Below are 6,000 nucleotides of genomic sequence, written 5' to 3'. Positions count from 1 at the left end.
AACAGGGATCAAACCCACACCCCCTGTGGTGGAAGTGCAGTCTTAACCACTGGACTGCCAGGGAAGTCCCTATACCTAAGTATTTTATTTTGGGGGTTGCTAATGTAAATGGAATTGTGTTTTGAATTTCAAATTTCACTTGTTCATTGCTGGTATATAGGAAAGTGATTGACTTTTTTATACTACCCTTATAATCTGCAAACTTCCTATAATTGCTTATTAGTTCTAGGATTTTTTGGTCAATTTTTGGGGGGGTTTTCTACATACGATCCTGTCATCTGCCAACAAAAACAGTCATGTCTTTCTTCCCTGCTATATACTTCTTTTTTGTGTCTTATTGCATTAGGTAGAACTTCCAGTATGATGTTGAGGAGCAGTGAAAGGAGACATCCTTGCTTTGTAGCTGATTTTAGTGATAAAGCTTTGAGTTTCTCACCATTGAGTACAATGTTAGCTGTAGGATTTTTAAAGACAGGCTTTATCAAGTTGAGGTGGTTCTCCTTCTGTTCCTATTTTACTGAGAGTTTTTTTTTTTTTTTATCATGGATGAGTTGGATTTTGTCAAATGCTTTTTTATTTCTGCATATGATATGATCATGTGATTTTTCTTTTTCAGCTAAATGATGTGATGGATTACATTAATTGATTTTCAAATGGTGAACCAGCATTGAACACTTGAAATAAATCTCACTTGGTTATGGTACATAATGCTTTTTATACATTGTTGGATTTGATTTGCTAATATTTTGTTGAGGATTTTGCACCTATGTTCATGAGAGATTGGTCTGTAGTTTTCTTATGTCTTTGTCTGGTTTTGGTACTAGGGTAATGCTAGCCTCATAGAATGAGTTAGGAAGTATTCCCTCTGCTTCTGTCCTCTGAATAAGATTGTAGAGAATTGGTATAATTTCTCCCTGTTTGGTAGAATTCACCAGTGAACCCACCTGGGCCTGTTGTTTTCTGTTTTAGAAGGTTATTATTTCTTTGATAGATATACACCTATTCAGACAATTTCTTCTTATGTGAGCTTTGGCAAATTGTGCCTTTCAAGGAATTGGTCCATTTCATCTAGGTTATCAAATTTGTGGGCATAGAGTTGTTCACAGTGTTGCTTTATTATCCTTTTAATTTCACAGGATCTGCAGTGATGGCCTCTATTTCTTTTCTAATATCAGTAATTGGTGTCTTCCCTCCTTCTCCCTCTCCTTCTCCTTTTTTTCTTTTAAGGTAGACTGGCTAGAGGCTTATTGATTTTTATTGGTATTTTCAAAGAACGAGATTTTGGTTTCACTGATTTTTTGGTATTGATTTCCTATTTTCAATTTCACTAATTTCTGCTCTAATTCATATCATTTCTCTTCTTCTGCTTACTTTGGATTTAATTCGCTCTTCTTTTCATGGTTTCCTAAGGTGAAACCTTAGGTTATTGATTTTTGATCTTTTGTCTTTTCTAATATATGCATTCAGTGGTATAAATCTCCCTCTAAGCACTACTTTCACTTACAAATTTTGGTAAATTGCGTTTTCATTTAGCTCTAAATATTTTAAAATTTCTTTTGAGATTTCTTCTTTGGCTGATGTGTTATTTAGAAGTGTGGTATTTAATCTCCATATATTTGGGGATTTCTAGTTTAATTCCTTTGTGGTCTGAGAGCGGACATTATATGATTTCATTCCTTTTAAATTAAGATGTATTTTATGGCCCAGAATGTGGTCTATTTTGGTGAATTGCATGGGAGCTTGAGAAGAATGTGTATTCTGCTGTTGTTGGGTGTATATGGATGTCAATTTTATCCAGTTGATTGACGGTGCTGTTGAGTTCAACTATGTCTGTACTGAATTTCTGTCTGCTGCATCTGTCCATTTCTGATAGTGAGGTGTTGAGGTCTCCAACTATGATAGTGTATCCATCTGTTTCTCCTTGAAGTTCTATCTCATCATTCCCAGGGTGCTACTGCAGGCTGTTGCTGTCAGCTACTTTCTTAACAGATACCTTCTTGAGAGTATATTCAAAAGTGGCCTGTCTCTAAATCAAAGAAACATTTTAAAGAGGGCTTGTAGGTGACCGAGAAAGGAGTGAGGGTTGGTTGGTGCTGTTCCCTGAGAATAAAAACCAGTTGGACGCATTGCTGGAGTGAATGTAAAACAGTTTGACAGTTCCTCAACATGCTGAAGATTTACCATATGATCCAGCAATTCCAGTCTTTGGTATATACCCAAGAGAAATGAAAATGCCCATCCACACAAAAACCTGTACATGAATGTTTACAACAGCATTACCTACAATAGTAAGAAAGTAGAAGCAAACTAAATGTCCATCAAGTGGGAAATGGATAAATAAAATGTGGTATATCCACACAATGGATTAAAGTACTTCACAATACAAAGGAAGGAAGTTCTGATACATGCTACAATATGAATGAATCTCCAAAATATTATGTTCACTGAAATGAGATAGTTCCTAAAGACCACATATTACACAATTCCATTATACAAAATGTCCAGAATAGGCAAATCTATAGACAGAGGGTAGATTAGTGGCTGCCAGGGGGTGGGGAAAGAGAATGGGGAGTGACGGCTAAAGGTGTGAGGTTTCTTTCGGTGTGATGAAAATGTTCTAAAATTAGACGATGGTGATAGTTGCATAACTGTAAAGATACTAAACCCATTAAGTTGCATACTTTGATGAATTTTATAGTATGTTAATTATATCTCAATAAAGTTGTTTAAAAATCTGACTAGAGAATCTGTAATGGTAGGATCTACAGAGGAAGGTGTTTCGGGTCTGGGGAGGGGCGGGAAAGGGCTGCCAGTTGACTCTGCCACTGGGGACCCCACAGCTTGTTCAGTCTCCCATCCTTGCTATCTGATGGGCAGCGCTGAGGGGTGGGTGGCTCAATACTGCAGGGTGGTCATGGAAGGCTTCCCTTAGAAGGTGACCATTGAGACATGACTGAAACGGGTGAGGGGTGGGGGGAGCAGAGCACAGCTGGGTTGGGAGCCACAAGGCAGAGGTTACAGTGTGGGGGGGGCGCAGGCGGGTACGGGCGCAGGCGTGGCAAGTATTCGAGCAGACTAGCAGAGTGAAAGAGGGGAGGAGTTGAGGAGACCTGCAGGGTTTTAAGCAGGGACTGACAGGATCAGGTATCTTAGTGGGCTTGCCTGGCTGCTGAGTTGAGAATGGACCATAGCGGCAAAGGCAGAGGCAGAAAAATATTCACTTTGCTGTACAGAAACTAACACAACATTGTCAGTCAACTATACTTCAATAAAGACTAATAAAAAAAAGAAGCCCACAGCCAGCCCCAAACTAAGGATGAATTCACTCACACTGTATGTCAGCAAATGCAAAGTCTGGGTTGGAGTATCCATATTTAAAAGGAGGAAGATGCAAATTAATGCTATGACACCAACACAAAACAAAGGCAGGCAGGTAAGAAGGCAGGAAAGTATTCACACATGACCAAGAACCCAGTCTGGGGGGAAAACAACCCTAAAAGAAGAGAATTTTCTGGAAAGCCTTTGTATTATGTAACTTACTGAAAACATATATGAATTCAATAAAGGATCAAAGATGAGATGATAGAAAAATACAATGATATGAAAATGAAGATCACAGAGCTAAGAAAACCAGTTGTGATGACAGTCTAATTCTTACTGAATTAGACACAGTGAGAAATGTAATAGACCTGCTGAAAATTCAGTTACAGATACTATACCTACATGAAGGCAAGCCCCTGGTTTATAGGCTAGAAAGTTCTTGAAGAGAGTAGTTATGTCATTTTTATATTATCCTCAAGGCTCAGTGTAATATGTATCATCAAGGACATATAAATTGCTACCTTAAGAGAAGGGAAAATAAATCTACGTGGGTGGATCCAAACTTGAGCCACAAGCACACTGGATAACATTGCTGGAGTAGGTCTATGTTCCTTCCTCTCGGCAGAATCAGCCCGCGGGGCCAGACTGTAATGATCCTTAAGTTTATAGCCAGGCTCCTTAGGTTGACCTTTGCTCCCTGGTTTATTTCTGTCTAAATCAGTTTGCAAAGGAGTGCTTGGCTTTTATGAACAGAAAGTGTTTTTAGGGTATAACTTTTGTTTGAAATGGACAGCAGTGCTTCAGAGCAAGATCAAGAAGGATTTGTTTTCCTTTAATGGTCCTCTGCTCTGGAATGCAGCTTGCAACTTTCCTTGTCTTTGTTGAGCAGGAAGTGTAATACTGCAGTTGAAGGCCAAGGTTGAAGTTCCACCCCTTTATCTTCATGATAAAGCAGGGCAGGATGGTAGGGAAATGATATCCTAAGTACATTTTCATTGTAGTCCCCACTCCTACAAAAAAAAAAAAAGGAAAATGGGACCTGGAAGCTGTTTCTATAGATCATTGGCCTGAGAGTCGGAAGTTTAGAGGTAGAGCAGGGAGTTAAACTTAACAAGCAACAGGGCTTTGGGAATGTCAAACATCTCTCTGAGTCCCTTTCCTCTTGTGCTAAATGAGGGTTTGGGCGGCATGATTTCCCAGGGCTCTTTCCAGGCTAACATTCTGCCTGCTGTGTATCTGACTGAAGACAAACTCCCCATCAGTGGATTTAAATATTTAGGCTTTAGGAAATGTTTTAGTGCACCACTTCATGTTCGTATTTCTAAATTAATGCTACAATATATTGAGAGCATCTGGTCAAGCACTACATGTCCTACATATATTACCTGATTTAATCTTTGTAACAATTGTCTGGGGGCAGGTATCATAATACAAAATTTACTTATGAGGACGCTCAGATGTGGAGAAGTGGCCTCTAATATCACACAGTAAGTGGTAGAACGAGAACTTAAATCCCAGACTGACTCTTGGTCATCAATCTCCTGATCAATGCACTATATTAGGTAGAACAGTATCCAATATCAAAGGATTACAGTTTTTTTTTTTTTTGCATTATCAAAAATTTGGAGTCTTGACTAGAAGAATGTTACTATAAAAAGACCTTCTTAGAAACTCCAGCACTTCAGAGATGCACTCTTGGTCCCTGTGTGCTTTGGGCTGGGGAGGCAGTATTCCAGCAGATGGCCATGGCCCCAGTGGCGAGCCCAGTGAGGCAGGGCCTGGTCTTGCACTTGGCAGGTTTCAACAGGAGCCCCGCTGAAAGCCCTGGGTCTATCTATGATTAGGAACACTGTTCCCAGATGAGATTCAGACCTGCTGCCTTACAATTTAGGGATCGTCTCACGTATCTTCTCCTTGGACCACTGCTTCTCAAAGTGTGGGAGTCCCAGACCCCTGGGAGTCCTGAAGACCCTTTCATGGGTTCTACAAGATGAAGACTATTTTCATAATAATACTGAAATGTTGTTTGCCTTTTTCACTGCATTGATATTTGTATAGAACTCAGGTGCAACAGCAACAGTGAGTAAAACTGCTGGAATCCAAGCATGAAATCAGGCAGTGGCACCAAACTACTACTAGTCATTATCAAGCACTCCCAGTAGAAAGAAGGCTCTGTTTCACTTAAGCATGTCCTTGGAGAAGCAGTAAAATTACTACTTTTATTAAACCTTGAACCTTAAGTTATGTGACACAAAATGAGAGGTACCCACAAGGGGTCTGCATCCTTAAGTACGATGTTTGTCTCGAAGTACTTGTGCAATTGAGTTGCGGCTGGCCTGCTGCTTTTCTCACAGCACATCTTTTTGCCCTGAAAGAACAGCTGACAAACCACGGTTCTTTGACAGAAATATTCTTGAAATTAACAGAGTGAGCCTATTGCTTCAAAGAAAACAGCAAACAGCGACTGGTGCCGAGGAAAAAATGTTAGGTTTTAAGCATAAATTCTAATTTTGCAAAACTTGTGATATCCACAACTGTTTGACTTAGAATTTTCTGAGACTGCTGGAGATATTTTGATATTATGTATGATGTGACTTTTTTGATGTATTACAGAATAAAACGTCTTGGAAGATCTACACACACTGTAGTAGCAGTAATGTAGTGCTAAATGGCCAATGG

Source organism: Lipotes vexillifer, unplaced genomic scaffold, assembly GCF_000442215.2.
Source record: "Lipotes vexillifer unplaced genomic scaffold, Lipotes_vexillifer_v1.1 scaffold747, whole genome shotgun sequence".
In the NCBI taxonomy this organism is placed as follows: Eukaryota; Metazoa; Chordata; class Mammalia; order Artiodactyla; family Lipotidae; genus Lipotes; species Lipotes vexillifer.
This window is presented reverse-complemented; position numbering follows the sequence as displayed.